Below are 21,202 nucleotides of genomic sequence, written 5' to 3' on the forward strand. Positions count from 1 at the left end.
ATTAAGTTAGCATTAAGAAACAAACACGAAGCCATTCCAGGATTCTGCCAAGAGTGCCATAACTAAACAGCACAGACTGGATGGTCTAAACATTATGTTTTTCTTTCCCTGGGACCTGGAATTCCAAGATGAGTATTTGGCAGGGTTGGCCTTTTCCCCTTGGCACACAGACACCACTTCTGCCGTGTCCTCAGAAGGCCCTTCCTTAGGTGCCTATGTCTCTGGTCATCCTCTGTGCCTCCTCTTCACCTTTTCTCATTAGGACAACAGTCACACTGGGTTAAGACCTACCCTAATGGCCTCACTTTAACTTAATAACCTCAGCTAATTAATTTTAACCTAATTAAATATCTTGTCTGTAGATACGGTCATTTCCTGAGTTACTAAGTCCTAGAGCCTCAGATGTGAACATTGGGACCGCACAGTTTTTCCCATTATAGCCTTGATATACACAGATGTGAGAACCTGGTGGGAAACGTCAGCTTCTGCTGTGGGGGCCTCATCTTTGTGCTTTCCACTGCACATTTCTCCTATTTGAAAGCCTCCTGTATGGCTCTGTAGTTTTGTTCTTGGGAGGAATGTGGCTGGAGTCTCTGCATTACAGCCCATCTGTAACTCAGATCAGTTAGAGCCTGGCCTGTTCAAAGGGTGGTTCATGATCAGCAGCAACAGCAACATTTGTGAGATGGCGAGGAAAGGGAGCCCTCAAGCTGCACTCCACTCCATGTTTCCTGTATTAGATCTGCATTTTAATCAGGTGCCCAGGAGATGGCTTGGTGCCTTTATATTTGAAAGCTGACATAAATTTGCCATACTGGGGAAAGATGGAACATTCATGCATTCTTTGCCCTTGGATCCATTGTGCTCTGTCCTGTACTGTGGGGGCTGCCCCCCTCCACACACACACACACACACACACACACACACACACACACACACACACACACAGGAAGCCCCTTTCCAGGGTCCCATGAGCCTGTGGGAGATTAAAAGCATGTCTAGTGGCAGATCCTTCTTCTTCATGGCCCCATGTTCTGCCAGTAAGGACTAGTCCATGGTGGTTGTGGTTCCGTGGCAACCGCACCTCCAGAAACATTCCCTCCTCTCTGCCAGTCATCTTGTGCTCACTTCCTGTTGCCTGTAGGTGAGTTCACCATCCCTGGTGGCTTTCTAGCAACTCCTTCATAGCTACTGGTAACCACAGAGGTGTGCATGGACTGGCTGCTCTTTCTGGTCTGTGCATCACACATCTTGGATGTTTCAGGGCTGGTGACGTTTTTTTCAAGCTTTCCTCTAAAAATGCAATTAGAGAATCCTTTCTCCATTCCAGTGCCCCATGCCTCCCTCTTCTTGTTGCTCTTTGTTCCATCAGCTTTGCACATGTTTGTTTTTCTGTCCAGTTAGGACTACAGCACAGGGCTGGGAGCTGTGTGGCAGATGTCACGGCAGAAAAGAGCATGGCCTTTGTGCGTGTCCGGAGCTAGGGACTTACAGCCAGGTATTGTTGCTGGTTGAGTTCCTCCAGCTTCAGCTGGCCTTCTTGCTGTTCCACAGATTGCATGCCTTTCTTGCTGTAGACATAGTCTTTGATCACTTCAGTGTCTGACTGGATTTTGGATTTTCATTGCCCCTCGGGGGGCTTCCAACTGTGTCAGAGAATCAGCAGGGTGCTCTCATACAGATCTCGACACCAGCAGTTTCCTTGAAATGTGTACTAATTGCATAAAAGTTTTTTTTCCAGGTTTTAATTATGTGGAATTATTGTGCATCTTATACCCAGTTGCTGTTTGCTGGGCTGAAGGTAGTGTCTGGGGCATATTTGAACCCACATGATGATGATATCAGATTGCACAGAGTTTAGTTTTAAATTGTGCTGGAGGCTTGATAGTTTTTCTCTGGGGGAAGTATTTGGGGAACAGGAGTTCATGGCTGGGATGGAGAGCACATTGACAGAGAGGGCCTTTACTCTTTCATAGCTTCTTAAGTAACAGGGAATATAATAGTAAAATGCAAACAGAAGCTTTTCCTGACTTGAGGTTTTCTGAGTTTAAATTCCACAGAGAAGCATGCTACTTCTGTTTTATGCCAGAGTGAATAAGCTGAGCTGTTTGTCTCTGCAAGATTATGGCAATCTATAAAAGAGTTTTTCCCTGGCTTTCTGCAGTTTCATTGCATGACCTGGAGAGGGGATGGATTTAGAGCACACTAGTAAGTGTGCCATCGCTCAGCAGGTGTGCGACATGGTAGGTTTGCAAAACGAGTTTCCTGCAGTTCTCTGGCTCTCCTGGCCAAGGCACTAGATCTTCTGCTTTCTGGAAAACCTACATCAAAGCATGGGGAAGACACTTTTCCCCCCTTTTTTGAGACAGGGTTTCTCTGTGTAGCCTTGGCTGTCCTGAACTCAATTTGTAGACCGGGCTGGCCTCGAACTCACAGAAGTCTGCCTACCTTTGCTTCCTTGAGTGCTGGGATTATAGGCGTGTGCCACGGAGCCTGCCACGGAACCTGGCTTTTCCTCCTCCTCCTCCTCCTCTTCTTCTTCTTTCTCCTTTCTCTTCTTCTTTCTTCTTTTTCTTTTTTGGTGATGTCTTCTCTGAGATAAGCCAGAATGCTCATCTGGGATAAGATTTTATTTATGGCCATTAACTTCCTTACATTTTGAGACAATACTTTTAGCCATGGAATGTAGGCTTCCCTATCAAGAGTTGTTTTAAGCTATTCCATGATCCAAAACTCTAACTTGAGACATTAAAACATCTGGAATTTGTAATGTGACAGACCAGAAAGTTCATCAAGGGTCTGAGTAGCTGTTTCATGTATGACTTCAAACACCATGCAATTGGCACAATGTTGTTGCTATGCAGAAGAACCAAGACAGGCATACACTAAAGCTCATGATGGCCAGGCTCATGTCAGTTGTAGTTTGTTCCTTCAATTTGAAAGAAAGAGCAATCATGCCTTTTCTAATGGAGGGAACACATTGTGAGAGGTACACTATCAGGCAAGGGCATCCTAGTGTCAGGTTCATAGCACACACTGAGCTGTCTACAGCACAGACCACTGTGTGATCACTGGATGAAGCGCTGTGGTACAGGGCATAACCATATTGATCATGTGCTCATTGGGCTACGTGGAGATGGTACTGTGATCTGCCACATTTATTCAGGATTGGCCCTGGGGGCCATTTCAGCCATGCAGTTAGTTCTTCTTCCTTTGATTTTCACTGGAAAAGATAGTCGGCCCAAGTCAGTACCTGCTTATTGGTGCAGGTCATGTGCAGGTAATTAATTTCAAATCTTGATACATTTCTTGTGAGTTGATAGTCTAATAAACTTGACTACTGCCTATGCTGCTAAATAACTTCATTTTTGAAAACATCCTCATAATGGATCCTCAGCTTTCCTCAGTTTATCTTTTTCATTTGTTCATTTCTTCTTCCTTCATTTATTCATTGAGCACCCATTTGCTGAGAAAATCCTGCCTTCTAGACATGGTTGTAGGCAGTGGACACAGCCTCAGAGCCAAGCAGCAAGTCCTTGCTCTCACAGGGATTGCATCTAGAGATGCAGTCCTCCTGATTGTGCATATTCCTTTGCACAGTTCCCTTCATCTTGCATTACCTTGTCTCATCCTTTGATTTCTGATGGATGCAGCCTTAAGTGCATTTGTTGATGAGGCATTATCGTTCTGGTCCCAAGCTCTATGCTGGTTGGGGCCTCAGGCTGTAAGAGCAGCAAGTCTTACTTTCTGGCTCCAATATAATGTTTTAAGGATAGTTTATGTTCAGTTACTTTATACAGGCTTGTGCATGCCTTTTCTCTTTGCCTCTTCCCCCCACCCCCATCTTTGGGAGGTGCTTGACATATAGAAAGCATTTTATGAGCATGTATGCACTAGCCTGTACAGCCCTCGAGCCCAGTTTCTGTTTGGCTTACTCAGGTCTGGACAGTGAGTGGGTAGGTGGCTTTATGGGTCTGCATTACTGCACTGTAGTACACTACTGGAGAAACTGTTTGGAAGAATGGGTTCATAAATGAGGTGTGAATTATAGGAGTTAATGGAGTTACAAGGGAGTGACATCTAGTTGATCATAGTACACGGTAGCTATTTGCATGTTTTCAATCATGATAGACTAGAAACTCTCTAGGGTCCGGAGCTGTTATTTTCTTATGTTTCTACCACGAGTTCTAGTGTCCTGGTACTCTCAGTGAACCATTGCTGGGCTTGGTTCTGTTCTCTTATTTCTAAGATGCTTAAGGACAAGCTTGAGGAGTTTTGCTAGGTCTTTATTGCTACAAGCAACAAGAACGTTCAGACATCTCATTTGCTGGTGTCTCAGTCAGTGTCTAAAGCTTTTATGTGGCTGACATACAAGTTAGCTGTGAGCAGGTTACCTAAATCTACAGGAACAGGATAGGCTTATTTCTTGTCCCCAACCCCCAGTCTCCCATCAGTGGTTCTCCAGTCTGTTACCCTTGTCTCCTTGCCTTCCCAGGCAGGCCTGAAACTGCGTGTATGCCCCTGGTGCTCATAGTAAAGAGAATTGAAAGGAGGAGGGATGTGAGGACTGGAGGGTGGTTGAGTACCATGTAGTAAAGATGACTTAAGAGAGGCTTATTACAATATATGTCTGCTTATTCCGCACAACAGGGTAGATGACCTTGTGCCTCTGAGCAAAAGTCACTGTCAGTACTCCATGGGCCAAGCACTTTGTCCTTTTAAAGTGTGTTCACACAGTTTGTCCCATTGGCTCTTTTGTGATCTTAAAGCAAGCTAGAGAAGGGCTTTTGCACTTCTGCAGTGTGCAGTTGTTAATTTTTCAACCTCTCATTGACCGCCTGTTAATTTCTGTCAGACTGTTTTAAACTTCTGCTATTGAAGCTGTTTTTTTTTTTTGTTGTTGTTGTTGTTCTTTTTTTTTTTTTTTAGATTAAAGGCAAAGTAATAAACCAAGGGCATTGTTTTCTACAGCCAGGACTTGGTAATTAATAGGGGAGGTGGTTGGCGACACTGCTGCACACTCGGAGGGTCAGAGGAAGCACACAGATCTAGTGGTAAGAATGGCAGGCTGACCATGTTTTTGTTGGTGGCTCTTGCCTTCCAGGAGCTGCTCACAAATAAAGGCTTTCTGGGTGTGCAATGCTTCTTGCTTTTGAATAAAATCTATGGAGCAAAAGGCCAAGAGTAAGTCAAATGCACCTTGTTAAGTGTTGGTACTGTGTGATAAATTATTTTGGATACATCAGGGCATTTTCTCTTCATCTTTTGCAGTGAGGCCTATGTGCCGATGGGCTCATACTGCATGTTTATTTCCAGTCAGGGAGGAGAAGATTGCCTGGTCATAGGGAAGTGTGCTTTATGTACACCTGTACTCACTGGATACTAAATCATGGGGCCATGCGTTAGTTGGCAAAGAATGTCGAGGAACAGGCAGTTCACGGTAGATAAGTTTATTGTTCCGGCATCCCAGCTCCCATTTAACGTGTCTGAGCTGATTTCTGAGAGCAGTTGGTTGGAAGCAGGCTGGTGGCAGTGAAGTCACACTGGACCTGGGAAGGAAGGAGAAGGTTCTTTTTCTTCCTAGACTGATGACCTTCACCCTGCCTGCCACTTACTTTTTTGTTGATCTTGGCTGCATTGACCCTGTTGTTTCCCAAACTGTCATGGTAAGATGCAGGTAGTGGTGGTTCCTGTCACATGAGCTGACTCTGCATGGGTAAAATGCTGAGAAGGCACAGTCCCCATTGGGGTTATATAATCCAGGTCAGTGGATCCCTTTAGTGAATTCATATTGATGTACAACTAGGCTGCCAATAATACGTCTTCCTAACTGGGCACATCAAAGCATATATAGCTTGGGGCTGGGGAGATGGCTCAGTGGTTAGTGATGCTGCCTGTCCTTCCAGGGGATCCAGTTTCAACTCTTAGCACCCACATCGTAGCTCACAACTGTCTGTGACTCTAGTTCCAGTACACTGGATCCCTCCCTCGTGCAAGCAAAATATGAATACACATAAAAGTAAATAAATTAAAAAGAAAGTGAATAAAGTGTAATTAATAAAGAATTTAAAAAAAATTAAAAAGAAACCCTACATAGCTTGGTGCAGATGCAGCATGAAATAAGACGTTTTATCTTAGGTAGTGTTTTCTGTGTTTATTCGCTTGAAATAATTGAAAACCCAGTTCCAAGCAGCTTTAAATAGAGCAGAGTGTAAAGAAGCTCACAAGAAAAAAAAAAGTGACAGGGAGGGCTGTATGAGTGGTTCCATCAGGGCTCTGGTTGTCTGGGACTCTTATTGATTCTGTGTGTTGGGGGGGGGTACTTTACCCTCAGGCCTAGTGTTACTGGCTGCCCTGAGAATGGCAGAGGCAAGGTTGGCAGCTGCAGTTTTATGTCTAGTCACCCTACCATCTGAATTCAAGTTTGAGCTTCCGATACCCCACAGAAGCCGAGCTTTTCAGTGACTGGAGGGCTTCTTAGTCATTTTCTGTGCTCAGGGAGAGTGTGTCTGACTTTCCATACTGTGGTTATCTGTATCAAGCACCATGAGTAGAAGTGGCCCAGCCTAATTGGGGATGAGTTGAGCCCATCTTAGGGACTAGGGTGCGGGGAAGCGGTTTACTGTATCCAAACGAGGGGAACCCTGGAGACACGCTCCGTGTTCTCTCCACAGACACAGAAGCTAGGCATCAAGCGTAATGTAAAATAGAAAGCGTACCCAAGGCAAACAGGTGTGAGGTCATTGACACATTCTTCTCTTTCTTGGGATCAAACATTTTGAGTCCTTCCTTTATGAAGGAATTTCATGTTCCCTTAGGGAGTCCCCAGAAACGGTCCCCTGAGCACCAGTGGTGTGGTGTGAGCCTTCTGCAGGTAATGGGAGAGCCTCTCCATCCCCATGTTAGGACTGGGATAAGGTGCACAGGAAAGCCCAAGTGGATAAGCATGGCTTCCTTTTGAAGATTGATGATGACCTTGAAATTGAAGCTTCTATTTTCCTGCCTGCCTGTTTATATCCCCTTTTATTCTTTTCTTTTCTCTTATTTTGAGACAGAGATTCAACCAAGACTGACCTCAATTTTCCTTGTAGGATCACCCAGAACTTTTATGTTCTTTGTTTGCCTCATAAGTGCCGGAATTACAGGCATGCACTGGTTTATGTAGTGCTGGGGTTAGAACCCAGGGCCTCAGGCCTACTAGACAAGCATTCTCCTGTCTGAGTTAGTTGCCTATCCCTCCTCTAGACTTTCACACTGAAGTTACAGTTGACTCACTTGGTTTATAGTGGTTCATCTGTCCTACTTGGTGATAGTTACTATGTGAGGCAATTTGGCATCCCTGTGTTTGCGTGGCAGCAGCGGGCTTTAAGAGATTGCGTTCTCTGAGTACCCTGGTTGGTTCTGCTTCTGTGCTGTGTAAGGAGAGCAGCAGGTTTGGTTTACTCAGACAGAGGAGCTCCCACGTCTCTTTGCTAAAGCCATGGTTTTAAGCAGCATGTGTCTGTAAGAAGTAGAATTAGCAAGTGGGCTTATACTGAAAAGGAAATGTGGACCTATGTTGCATGCAGATCTTCATTGTCAGGATACTCTGCTCCTTGCAGAAATGGAGGTGTTTCAAATCCTTGCTGTATTAGTCTATACTTTATGGCATCTGCTTTGTCAGGTAAAAGCAGCTTCCTGAGAAAGTTGTCTGTCATAAAGATAAGACACTGAATTCCAAATGGTTCTGACTTCCTTGAATTTGGACACCTGAAACAGTACTGAATATGGTCACCATTGATAGCTAACAGGCTTTATATTAAGCCTTTCTTATTTTTACATTAAAGTAAAAATGATATTTTACAGATATAGGTAACAGATTTGACTAATGCTATGTTACACAACTGCCTGTAACACTTTTTTAATTTGATAAGCCTATTTTATCATACTAAATAATATATATACAAGTTATTCTTCACCTCATGAGAAGTTGATTTTCCACATAGAAGTGGTTTCTATCCAGAATCTCTTGGGCATATTCTCCACAACCCTCAGGTGTTTGTGTGTGTATGTATGTCTGTCTATGTGAAGGTACATGTGAGTGCAGGTACATGGATGTGGTGTGTGTGTGTGTCTTTCCCTCACTATCTCTGTGTGTGTAGGTGAAAGGTTGACCTTGGTGTCATTGCTCAGGAACTATCCTATTTTTCTGAGACATGGTCTCTCACTGGCCTTGAACTGCTCAAGAGGGCTAGGTTGTCTGGCTGGTGAGCTTGTAAGGATCTTTTCAAAAGACAGTTTTCTCAGCCCTATTGCACATGTATGAAAGGAGAAGTTTTAGGTGTAATGCTTTAAAAAAGTAATTTTTTTTTTTTTTAACAAGTGCCCTGAGCCTTGCACCATTTCGAACTGGGCTCCTAACACACATGGCAGGTGGCTGGCTAAGAGCACCTCTCTCATTTCTCCCACACTGTTTCCTGCCTGGGCGTTGACTCCTCCGGTTGCATTCATGCTGTCACTAGGTGTTACTGGGTGACGCCATTTGAAGTGAAGGATGACAGTTTATTCATAGAACCTTCTTACAAAGTTAGCTTTACTCTTTAAATATAGCGGGTAAATATGCAGCATGGGGGATTTGACAGCCACTCCCGCCATTGTGACCTCCACCTTGGTTCGCAGAGAACCCTCCATCTTTGCTTGTAAGTTATTTCCTGTCCTTTTAGGGTTAACAGTCACTGAAACATTTGCTCCTTAGCCCAGGTTTGCTGATGCTGAGCTTCACACAATGGAACCCTGTAAGTATATCTTGTTCTGATGTTTGCCACTTTTGTGGGATATGTCATCTGTAAGATTCATACATATTGCATAGTACTGTGTTTTCTCTCATCTAAATTTTTGTTGTTGTTTTTAAGACACAGTTTTATGTAGCCCAGGGTGTGTGTCCTTGAATTCTTAAGCCTGAGCCTATACTGTAGTCTAGGGCCCCACTGTCTTTATAGTAATATCCATTTGAATATAATCTCCAGTATTTTATTACTGGGAGCAGTGCCTTCTTGAACATTCTTGAGCTGCTTTTCCAGGGTGTGTACATTCACAGACCCTCTCATCCTCCTTTATGAGAATTCTCCTGTTTGTGTCTGCCCTGCCTTGATAGTCTGAGCCCAGTCCCTGCTCCACTCCACATAGCTGGCTCTCGTATGAGCTAGGCCGTGTGATCAAGCTAAGATCCTTCACGTTAGTAGATCATGTCTGGTCCAGCAAGGGCAACCTGGCTATCCAAAGATTTCGGGACTTTACCCAAAATCTTTATTTTTGCTCATTGCTAAAGTCGCTTACCTTGGGAAGCGGTAAATAACATCTACCTCCCCTACAGTTCTAACAACAAGCTAAGGTGTGATTCCACTGGAGTCTACTCTGGGGAACCAGTAAGAGCAGTCAGTGAGAGATGATACACAGGATCCCAGGAGCTAGCAGGTCGGTACCCAGCATGCATGGTGAATTCCCTGCAGCCACACAGCTGGCTCTTCCAGTCTATCTTCTGCCCTCTCCCAGACGCTCTTAGGCTGGTGGAGTTAGGGCAGGATTGCAAAACTGTTAGAAGGAACGCTGGGTATCCAGGTAAGGCTTCCATGATCCTCCCTACCGTCCCTTCTCACGGGGGAAGATCAGCAGTCACAGAAGCCAGCTGTAATGATTTTGGCCAGTAGGTCACTTTTGACTTGGAAGATTGCCCTGTACAACAGCTCGGTAAATACATCCACCCTCAGCCTCAGTCCTATCTGTGGAGGTGGCTGTTGTAAACTCTAGTTTTGGCTAATGTTTTTTCCTTTTAAGATGATTGTGACGTTGTTAACTAGTCCTCTATACTCTATGTGGATTGTCCCCCTTTGTCAGTCCTCCCTTTTAACAGATCTTTAACTTGTGTCCAATAAAACTGAGGATATCTGTCTAGTGGTTTTTCCTTCTAGGCAGTTGGAGAATGTAGGCGCTTGCTTTGCGTGTCCTGCCACGTTGCCTTGTACTCAGCACTCAGCGCCGGCCGCTGTGGAGACACTGGCCGAGGGGTGCCCTGAGCCACAGGGGTGTTTCAGGGCAGACTGTCTAACTCTAGAGTGCAGGACACAGCTTCTAACTCTAAGTCTGTTATCTCATATGATCTGCCACATTTTAGACATGCATTTGGTATAGAAATACCATTAATAGAGCGTGCATAGTAATGTATGGTATATATTAATTCTACACTGTACACTATTATTAAAGTATATAATTATATAATAGAGCATAGAATTCATATGTTTTTATAAGTTTTTTCTCAGAAAGTATTTGTTAATTCACCTGAGTTTTACATTTACAGTGCATCTCAGTTCAGATGTCAAATTGTCATTAGATTAACTGGGTCTACATTTTGATTTAGAAGAACTTACACAGTAAAAGCAGTGTCCATACTGAATTTGCTGTAAATGTACTTAATTTTTTTTCAGTAATGTAAATTTTACTTTGCAACTTTAAATCAGTGAAGTACAAGTTCAGTTTTCTTCCAGCATTGAAGGCTCCGTAGCCACAGGTTATATTGAAGGTTTGGTAGCCACGTGTGCCAGGCAGTGTTAGTTGTTACATTGCTTACCTCATTCAGCAGTGCTGCCAGGGCGGTATGCTGGGTTTTCCCCCTTTTTCAGGGAAGAAAACTGAGGGAAGAAGGGAACAGCTGCTGTGGGGAGCGGCAGGGGGCCCCCTGGAAGATGTGTGCTGTGTTGCTTGGCTCGTACTGTTTGAAACTGACCTTTCTTTAATTCTGGGATGGGTTGTACTTTTACTTTTTTTTTTTCATTTTCAAATGTGTTGTTTTCCTGTGGTTCCTTTTACCTTTTCATTTTGTAAAGATTGATGGAAAAAAACGGTATTAGGAAGTGATCTTTTTGTAGTGAATTTGGCTGTCAGTATTTTAAAAACCAAAATGGATGATGGCCGGTGGGAAAGCCCCATCTGCTCCGTTATCTCCGCAAATGTCAGGACTAGATTTGCGCTCTGCAGAACCAAGGCTCTGGTTTCCTTCTGTGTTCTGTAACGTTCTTTCCTTAATTGCAACTCTAATCCTCTCTTTTCTCCAAGGCTGGGCTTGGTTCTTTCTGTTTCTTAGCTTCTTCCTCATCTGTCTCTTATGCAGTCAAGGCTGTCTGCTTGGGCGTCCTTCCATTAGCATTTGTTCTTGCAGAAATGATGTCTGTAGGCGTTTTTGAGACTCTTTTTCTTGAAATTGTCCATACAGCTGTGTTCTTGCCTACCTTTACGGGTAATTGTTCTTTTACTTTATGTGATATGGTACTTGCTTTTGTGTGATTATTCTGTTACCCTTTATTGCAAAGGTGGTTGCTTATAAAAGATACCTTGCTTGTGATTTCTCCACACAGACAAATGGTCCAGATGTGCAGTGTCATGCTGAGTGTTGTCTGCAGAGAATGGAAACTATAGGGATGTTGATAGCTGTGCTCCGTTTCATCCACCCTCAGTGTGCAGTGAGCCCAGATGTCCCCAGATGATTGCTTCCTCCTTCCTACCTTCTGGGATTCCTCTTTCCTGCTGTGGCAGTGTTGTGAGAAACATATCTTTTTGCTACTTATCTTCTTAGAAGGAAATGAACAAAACCTTCTCTGTTTTGAGTATCTTTTGTATTCTGAGGGGTTAAATAGAAAAAGTTTAGAGATAATCTTTATTCCTATAATCAAGTCTTCTTAATATATGTTTTAAATAGAAAGAATTACATTTCTCCATCCCTTCTCTCCTTCCAGCCCATTCAAGTTCTACGTTTGCTTTAAAGCATCTCATGCTCCCAGTGTATAATTTGTAGCCTTTTTTTCTTTGATTATTATTGTGTGTGTGTGTGTGTGTGCGCGTGTGTGTGTGCTTATATGCGTAAACATAAATACAACTGGCTTTGATGTGGGGTCATAGCTGCGCTTACCTGTGTGTCTAAGGATAAGATTAGAATGTAGCAAGGAATTCTGCTGGTCTAGCGGAGCGGTGCTAGTAGCTTCTTCTCTAAGATCCAGGGCTTCATCAGCCCTGGGAAGTGGCTACATTTCTAGTACCAGCATAGCAAGATAAGCATAGAGCTGCAGTAAGTGGCACTCGTGTGTCTGTGGTACCTAATAACTGTCTGATTGGATTTAAGACACCCTCAACAGGAGGGGTACCATACCCAGTACTGGAAACTATCAGCTTGCCAGGGCTGGTGAAGGTATGGGCCTTAGGAAGGAATCTATGTAAGTATCATATCCAATTATCTTGGCTTATACTTGGCTGTGTCACTGGGTAGTGTGACTTTGTTCAAATTGTGCCCTTTGCTCTTGGTCTCAGTTTTTTTTTTTTTTTTTTTTTTTTTTTTCTGTCATAACTGGAATTTCTGACTTGAGTAGCCCTGGGGATCCTTTTTCTCAGAGAAGGACTTAATTTTCCAGGAAACTACAACAATTATGTGGATGTACCATCATGTGGGGCACAGACACTTAGCCACTACTCTTTGTCTTCAGTGGCCTTTGGCAAGGGCTTCCTTTTTGCGTCTTGCCCCTGAGCATTATTTTTTTTTCTCATATATGCCCCTAGAGCCTTGCATCAGTCTTGGCAATTATAGAACGAGCTACAGATTACAAGTGTGTAGTGGTGAGTCTTCACGAACAAAACACGTCTATATTTTGGAAATAGGTGAACAAACACACTATTATCTGTGCTCTAGAAACCTTGCCACGCCTCCTGGGTCACCCTTCCTTCCATGAAGGAGTCTGAAGCCTGACTTCTGGAAGCTGGTTATGATTATATCTGTGTAGACTGGCCTTCCATGTTCCTACTGTGTTTGTGAGATATCTCCGTTCCTGTACAGTCAAGTCTTGTGAACTGGACTGGGTTGGCTCATACCTGACTCTGTCATAGCTGTAAATGTCACAGTTTATTCACCCATTCTTCTTGCATTCTTCTGCTGCAGCTGTTAGAAATAGCTCTACTCTGAACCTTCCAACCCCTGTCTTTCAGTGAATATATACAAACACATTTGAAAGGAGTATTTTGGGTCACAAAGTAGAGGCATGTTCAGCTTTAGGAGACACTGGACTTAGCCTGCCAGAGTATTCATGCTATGTCTAATCTTACCTGACAGGAGGCACACTCTCTCCAGCAATGTTTGCTGGGCTGTAGCACCTGTCTGCTTAGTGGGTATGTAGCTGTATCATGTTATGGGAATGTTTTGAATTTCTTAATGGCATGGAAAACTTTTCCACTAGTTGTGACTGTCATTTCTTAAAGGACTTTCCCTAAGACCTTATCAACCTTATCAGAGTTGTCCCAGTCTCCAATCACTGCGTGGCTGTGGCTTTCTCCTGTTTGCTTCATGCTACAAACTTTCCGTTCTGCTGTCTCAGAGAGTGTTGCTCAGCTCATTTCCCTTGGTTTACAGGGCCTTAAGGGAGTGTTTGGGACCTACTGAGCAGTGCTCTGAAAGTGTCCCAGGTGTGGGTCTTTTGGTCTCCTCTTAGCTTCATTTCATTCTTTCTCCTTGATGAGAGAAAGAATTTCATCCCTTTCTCCTTCACTCACTCATTTTTCTTTTTCATTTTCTTTTCTTTTCTTTTCTTTTCTTTTCTTTTCTTTTCTTTTCTTTTCTTTTCTTTTCTTTTCTTCTTCTTCTTCTTCTTCTTCTTTTTTTTTTTTTGGCCTACCCCTTGTTCATCTTTTGTCTTGTAAGCCATTGCCTCCAGGCCATGGACATTACTATTAGCCAGGCTGAGGTTATTTTTGTTAAATGAGAGAGCAATGACCGTGACTGTAGTAGGAAACTCCAGGTCTGTTTCTGACTTCTTCATTTTAGATAAGCATCCCCTAAAACCTGGACAGAGGTCGTAACCAACTGTGCCAACAGAACCTCACTCATTCACCAGAATGTTCTGTGATATCCTCCTACAGCAAAAGCACCCTCTTGAGTGAAGTGTTTCCTACTTGTGTTCTTAGTTGTTATTATTATTAGTTAGACAACCCTATATAACCTGCAGGGTAATAGAAGAATACTTAATGTGTCCGTCACCAAGGCAGGAGCCACCCTGTTTTCAGCTCAAACCTGCTTGGTGCTGTATGTTGCCTCGTGGTGTGTGTGACAGTGCTGTGTGTGGTTTGATAACTCCAGACTTGCAGGTGCTTGATATAATTGCAGAGACTGTCTTTTTTACACAAACTGAAAAGGTTAGAAGAGGGGCCTGTGGAAGCACCTTGGCCAAATTCTTTTCTTCTCCTGTTCTTCCCTCTAACCTCTTATTTTTTTTAACCTCTTATTCTCTTATTTTTTTTTCCTTTTGTTTTAAACCAAGATATTGAAATTAAGAGAAGCTAAGTGACTTGGTCTCAGTGTTCTAGAATTAGAAGCAGGGCTGGGACATACTCCCTCTTTCAACCTGATGTTTCTTAGTTGTGACTTGGTTACCTAATTGTCTGGGAACCTAGGTTCACTTCACTTTGATGAAGAGACCATAGCTAGCCTGCATGTTTCCGAGCATAATTTTAATGTGTAGTCTTCAAAGACAAGATATACTGAAACTAGTAACCATTCTATAGTGAATTTCATTTGCATTTAAATTATTCTTCTTTAAAGTTTTTGAAAGTTGATTTAGTACAAATGACTTATATTTATTATTATATTAAGCCAGAGTGATTATTTTTGTTAAATGTAACAGGAATTCTATATATGTCTTCAGAATCACAAAGTACCAGTTTGCTGTTAGTAAGTAAACTACAGTCTTTTTCAATTCAAACAAAAATATCAGAGAGCAAAAGTCATGGCAACCAGTGTGTATATTTTCAGTAAGCCAGTCTCATCATATTCTACATATTGTACAGAAGGGGGTCACGCTAAGTGGCAGTCCCGAGTGTGGACAAAGCTGTTGTGTTGAGAATAGTGAAATAGGTGTGCTGCTGGGAGCGCTTTGGTTTCTTAGCACTAGATGGCGCCGCAGTTGGGGAAAACAGTCTTATCTAGGATCCGGGGTAGTGAAGCTGTCTGAAAGGGCAGGATGTACTGCCAAGGGGAATTGAAGAGGCCACCAGTGATTTCTGGGTAAAGGGTTTGTGAGAGACGGATTGTGAAGAATGTAGCATTAGTGTCTATTTAGCTGGTGCCCTCTTGAAGTCAGATTGAAGCCTGATGCAGAGATGTAAACACATCTTCATATTCTAGAGTTCCATTCTCATCCTTCCAAAGCAGCTTTTCTAAAGGTGCTTTAGGGAAAGAATAACAGATGCTGCTTTATATTTAAACCTTGGCTCTTAATGTGTGTCACGGGCAGTCATTCTGATTGCCTGCTCTTAGAAAGCTGGCCTGCCTTTTTCCCTTCTTTTTCCCTCCCTCAATTCTTCCTGCTTGTCTTTCCCTTTTCATTTATGTGTTGTTTTGTAGTGCCCCTTTACAGCACAGCGTTTTCATGGCTCTACGGAGTTCTTTAGAGAGCTAAAACTGGCAGTGCCTAGTCATTCTATGTCATCCCGTGCATGTTTGAGGACGCCCACACTAGCAAAGGTGCTCTGGGACCTGGGATAGGAGAGAGAGAGAGTTCTCTTTTTGGCTTCATCCACTGAGAGCCAAGAGTCTTCTGGAAGGAAGCTTGGATTGGGTCCCCCCCCTCGCAACTCTTTCGTTGTTTACATGGAAGTAAGCAGAAGGTATTGAGGCACAGGCACATGAACCTGTAAGGTAGCAGAGGATAGTGGTGAAGGTCACCTCACTTAGCTAGTTGCTGGCTGTTTGGCTTGGGTGACTTATTTAGACTCTGTAGTTGAGTTTCCTGATCTGTGAAATGGGGCCCACGGTGGGCCTGTCTCATTAGGTTGCTGTGAGAATGAAAGGGTGTTTGTAAACCTACTCTGATGTTGGGAGTCCTGGGTTGGGTAGGAAAGGCTTTCTTAGACCTTGAGTTCAGAAGTATCAATTCTCCTGGGGAGCTGAAGCTTTCAGGGAAAGTTGGGAGGAATATAAGGTAGTGGTGGGGGACAGAAGAGCCCAACTATAAAAAGGGTGTGCATCATATCATAGCAGACTTTAATTTCCCACTTAGTGCTCTTCTTTCTTCAGTACTGCTTCAAAGAAAATAGTGAGCTAATTTAAATTCTGGTGGTATCTTCTGAAGACACTTTTCCCGTTTAGTTTCATTATCTGAACCATCAGTATTTCTTTTGAAGTGTCTAAGTAGTGTATTGAAATTTCTTACTCATTTCTCTGATTTCGCATTGAATTAATGACAGAATATTCAAAATGAATGGAGTCTCAGGGCTGATCTTATCCAGCCTTGTCGTTGTACTGTGGGGATCAGAACCTACTGCAGTCTTCTCAGGAGTCCGTAGGAGTGGGTGTCCAGACTGAGGTCAGAGTAGTAGTATCTGATATCGAGTTCAACATCCTTCGTAGAAGTGATCTCTCTGGGCTGTTCCCTTGTCTCTCTCCTTCCCAGGATGCATTAAACTTTATTATAACAAAAAGTTGCAAATAAAAAATGCATAAACTTTAGATTTTGGCCTTCAGGAAGTGTTTGTTGATGAACTATTTTAGTATTATGTCAGAGGAGTGAGTGAGCTCTTTAGGTGGGTGTGGGAAATTCCATGCCAAAGCAACTGGACAGGATTCTGTAGGTACGTGGCAAGGGAGGGAGAAGGGAAAGGAAGGCTGCTCTCTTGCAGACAGTGGCTTTCAGAAGTGAGTGGGTGTCTAGCTTCCCAGAGCTTTCATGCTGCTTTTTATCTGCTGGGTGTTGCTGTACATTCTTTGGGCTCCAAGGCTGGCTCTCCAGTGTCCGCTGAAAACTCTGCTCTGAGGTAATGATGACTTTTGTCAGGGAGGTGTACATGGATGAGGCTGGCAAGACTCAGGAAGGGTGTAAAGTCAGTAGACAATACCTGACCTCTGCGACTACAGAGACAAGCTACAGTAAGAAGCAGTGTCCACAGTGGGAGCAGCTGGCGGGGCTCTTTGGCACCATTCTCAAATTCCTCTTCTGAGGATTTGATGGAGCATTTAGCCTTAAAGAAAACACCGGTTGAAGTATGGCCGTATCATTGGGCCTGCCATTGACCCATCCTTGTCTCCTACAGGACAACTTGCCAGCACTATGTGAAGTGCTCTCTTTCTTGGGAAACTAGTTTGTCCTCTGTGTGGTCCCTTACCCCCAGCTTCCTTCTCCCAGAATGAAACTTCTGGGACTATTCTAATTCTTTGGGGACCATTGTTTCAACAGTCTGATAGCCAGAACATACACATGTCTCTTTAGGATAAGGTTGGTAATACTGGGATGGCACCAGCAATCATGAGGTTTTAAAATATTTCTCAGCCCACATGGGACTCCTTTCTTCTGGTCTGGTCATAGGCCCTTTACATTTGTACTATCGAAGTTCTATATGATTGAAGTTCAGTTCCTGCCTTCGCCATCCAGCATTCCACCCTGTAGACCATGGAATGGGATGGTGGCTAGCATCTCCTGTGGCCTGGGAGTGTGGTGCTGAAGCATGGACTGACCACTTCTTATCACTGTGAGCCTCAGCTTTCTCCTCATACCTGGGTCTAGTAGTCACTCCTACATGAGTATGATGTATGTAAAATGCTCAGCACAGTGTCTGTAGATAGCCATAGGCTTCTCCTATTAAGAAACAAATGGTAATTAATTTAGAATATGTTTTCCGCATGTATGTCTCAATTACTCCAGTTTCTAGAGGAAGATAGGACATAGGCATAGGGGATAAACAAATGGACAAGACTGTTAATAATAGTTTGTTAAAAAAAATAACAGGCAGAGGGTTCCATTGGTCTTCAGACTATATATTAGCAAACCTGGCTTAGAAGATAAACTCTATTAGCAGATAAGAGCATACGTGGTTCTAATTTTTAAAATACTGTTCATATTCATCTTTATGTGAAAAGAGGCATGAATGTAGAACTTGTGATACTTCTTGACATATTTTACTATATTTGAAAATAGTAAACTAGGTTAAATAATGCTTTTACCTTTAAAGTTTACAAAATCACAAAACACAAAATATGTTTTTAAAGAATTTTTTTAAAGTATGTGTGTACGTTTTATAGAATGGCTACAGACAGTTAAAGAAACAAGGAGTTTCAGTAGTAAGAGTTGAGCTGGAGGAGCAAGGTGAAGTAAGGATCAAGCCAAGTCAAGGGCTCCAGGACAGATGTGAGTGCTCTGCCCTTTGGCCCCTTGATGCATATACTAGGTGGTGAGATTACAGGTGAGTGGAGCAGTCTTCACCTCAGCACTAGGCGTCTACCTCTTTATGGGATAGAGGTGAGGACAGTATACTTCCTGTGCTCTGCAGTGTCTTCATAGCTGATGGGACCTGGTTTTCCAGACATGTTTTTATATACTTGTGTGCCTCTACAGCCCCAGTTCTTGCCAGTGCATCCATAGACTGGTACCATTGCTACTCACTGGAATGAGTCATTTATTACATTCTTATATGTGGGTGGAGCTGGACCGATGGTACTGTTCACTGCCACTCAAGGAAAGAGTCATCTCCATCCTCCAGAAGGAGTTCAGTACTGCTTATAAAATGGAATCTCTCAGGGCAGGTCTCAGTCTGCAACAAACAAAACAACACTGTTTTGCACAATACGGAGTGAATTAAGAGTGGGGTACAACCTGACCTCAGCACCACCATAATCCCTTTTAAGGGTGGTGCTCCTAGTGACCTAACCACTTGGTTGCAAATTCCACGTTTCACATCTAAACACCATGGTAGTGTGGACCACAATTTCAGTGCAGGCCTCCAGGGTAGAGCACATCTAAACCGCAGCATGGGTCATCGGCAGCTCCCCAGCTCCGTGTGTTTCATTCTTTTCTCTCATGCCTTGTCCTTTTGGAGTGTCGGCCTTTCTTGATAACTCTTCAGTCCTGGGTACTTTCTTTCCTCTAAGGTTTACTTTGTGTGAAATTCAAGTGGTCAAACCCACTTTCTTGTGGGTTAGCATTGTCAGCATCGTGCTTCCTCCTTTCCCTTTCTACTTCCTCTAAAGTGGTTTTCCTGTATAGCTTTTGGGTTTCTTTTTTACACACTTTGTGACAGTCTCTTCTCATTGGTATATGACCATTGATGTTGAAGGTGATTGATTGATACTTATTGTTATTTTCTTTTTCTTGCTGTGTTTTTATGCATGTTTTGTTTTTCACACTTTTCCTGTTTTTTGCTTTTAATGAAACATTTTATATGATTACTTTGTCTTCTGTGTTCTTATCATGCCAATAATACTTCTTTGTAAAAGCACTCTGGAAATTTCAGCTACTCCGAGTCATTTTGAAATAATACCACACTGCTTCATGTGTATAGTGCTTGTGTTTTCCTGAGGAGACAAGCCTTCTTACTCCCCCATCTGTAGTGTTGTGTGTGTAACAGTCACAGGTTCATGCATGTTTGCTTGCTTGGTTTTGCTTGTTTGGTTTTGTTGTTTCTTTGTTTTAATCTGAACAAGTCTTTACTTTCCCTTTCCCTTTCTCTGGAGGCATTTTCGAAGAAGTCTGCATTGTAGGATGCTCATATCTTCCCTTACACCTTGTCCCAGTTTGCTTTTCTATTGGTGTGATAAAATACTGATGAAAATCAACTTCAGGATGAAAGGCTTATTTGACGCTAGAAGTTATAGTCCGTCATGCAGGAGAAATCAGGGCCAAGACAGGGATATGGAAGTGAGGCAGGAATGAAAGCAGAGGCCATGGAAAAGCACTCTTGACTGGCTTGCTTTTCAAGGCTTGCAGAGCCTGCTTTTCAGGCAACCCAGGGTGTATAAGGACTCATGATGGCTTGGCCCTCCAACATCAACCCTAACGTTAATCGTCAATCAAGAAGATGCTCACACAAACTTTTCCATAGACTGGTCTGATGAAGACATTTTCATCAGTTGAGTTTCCCTTTCCCCAGATGATCATGGCTGTGTCAAGTTGACAAAAACAAAAACAAAAACAAAAAAAACCAACTAGCATATATGTTAACTACTCAACCACATTCTTGTTGGCATGGAATCTGGGTAGTTGTCAAATGTAATTCTGACTCTTCTCTACAGATTAACTACCTTTGGATTGCTTCCCGAATTGTTTCTCCACCTTTGCTTTTTTTTTTTTTTCTCTAAAGTTTGAACATCATTGGTCAGACGTCGCTTCTTTGTTTTCTTTTTTTATCGTTGTTGTTTTATTTTGTGTTTCTAGATTTTTTCTATCTTGAGCTTTCTGCTTTTGTTTGCTCTCTGACATTAGTGTAGGAGAAACTGTCAATCATTTTCCTGTTAGATATTCTTTATGCTCCTTTTGCTTTCTTTCCTCCTACTCTCATTACGTATGTTACACTCTTTGTGGCCCTAACAGTCCTCAGATGCTTTGCTCTGTGTATGTTCACCACACCATCTGTGGCTTTGTTGTCTTTGTTTTTTAAGGTTGGGAAACTCCTGTTGAGGTCTGCTCAAGTTTACAGATCGTTTCTTCACCTATGTCCAGTTTGCTAATGTGCTTCCCAAGGTAGTTTCCATTTCTGTTACCCATTGTTTTTATTTTTGTTTGGTGGTGGTGGTGGTTGTTTTACATGTTTCCATGTGTTGCTTACGCATGCTCACATACTGCCTACCTTTTTATCCGTATAGTTATCATTCTTTTAAACACCTTAGTCTGATAACCTCAGCCTCTTGGCATACATGTGGAGCCCTAACTCAATATTGTTGACATAGACACTGAGGCAGGGCTCTCGTGCTTTTCCCGTATTTCCAGACTGTTATTTACCTTCTTCCTGTGGCTTGTGTGGTTAACTTTCGGTGTTGGCAGCCACGGGTGAACGATGATAAAGGATGGGCATGCTGTTCTGGGTAGGAGGGGCTGTGGTAGTGGGCCTAGTGGCACGTGGCACGTTGTTGAGGAGTGCGAACATTCTGCAGCCCTAGTTAGGTCTCAGTCTTGTGGTGCCCGGTGCCCTGCATCAGAGCATGGTTTTTCCACAGCCTACCTTGGGTAGGCAGGATTGCTAGAAAGAGCTGGAGTTGTTACTCCTTTTCTCTGGGCAGCTTAGACTCTGATATAACCCTGGCCAGTCACTCTCCTGCAAAATGAGTTTTCAAGGTACGGGTCTTGTTAGCAGGCCCAGAATGCTTTTTGCTATTTCATTTGGCTCCTGGTTCTGTTGCAAGTGCAAGAAAATTTATTCTCTTTTCTTTGAG

General features: G+C 43.0%; 1 protein-coding gene across 7 annotated transcripts in view; it reads left to right on the forward strand.

The window, feature by feature from the left end:
* The window catches only part of Kif16b (kinesin family member 16B), a 284,103-nt gene that overhangs the window by 61,398 nt on the left and 201,503 nt on the right, over positions 1-21,202 (forward strand). The gene's annotated exons all lie outside the window — the stretch shown is intronic.

Source organism: Meriones unguiculatus, chromosome 4 (assembly GCF_030254825.1).
Source record: "Meriones unguiculatus strain TT.TT164.6M chromosome 4, Bangor_MerUng_6.1, whole genome shotgun sequence".
Taxonomy (NCBI): domain Eukaryota; kingdom Metazoa; phylum Chordata; class Mammalia; order Rodentia; family Muridae; genus Meriones; species Meriones unguiculatus.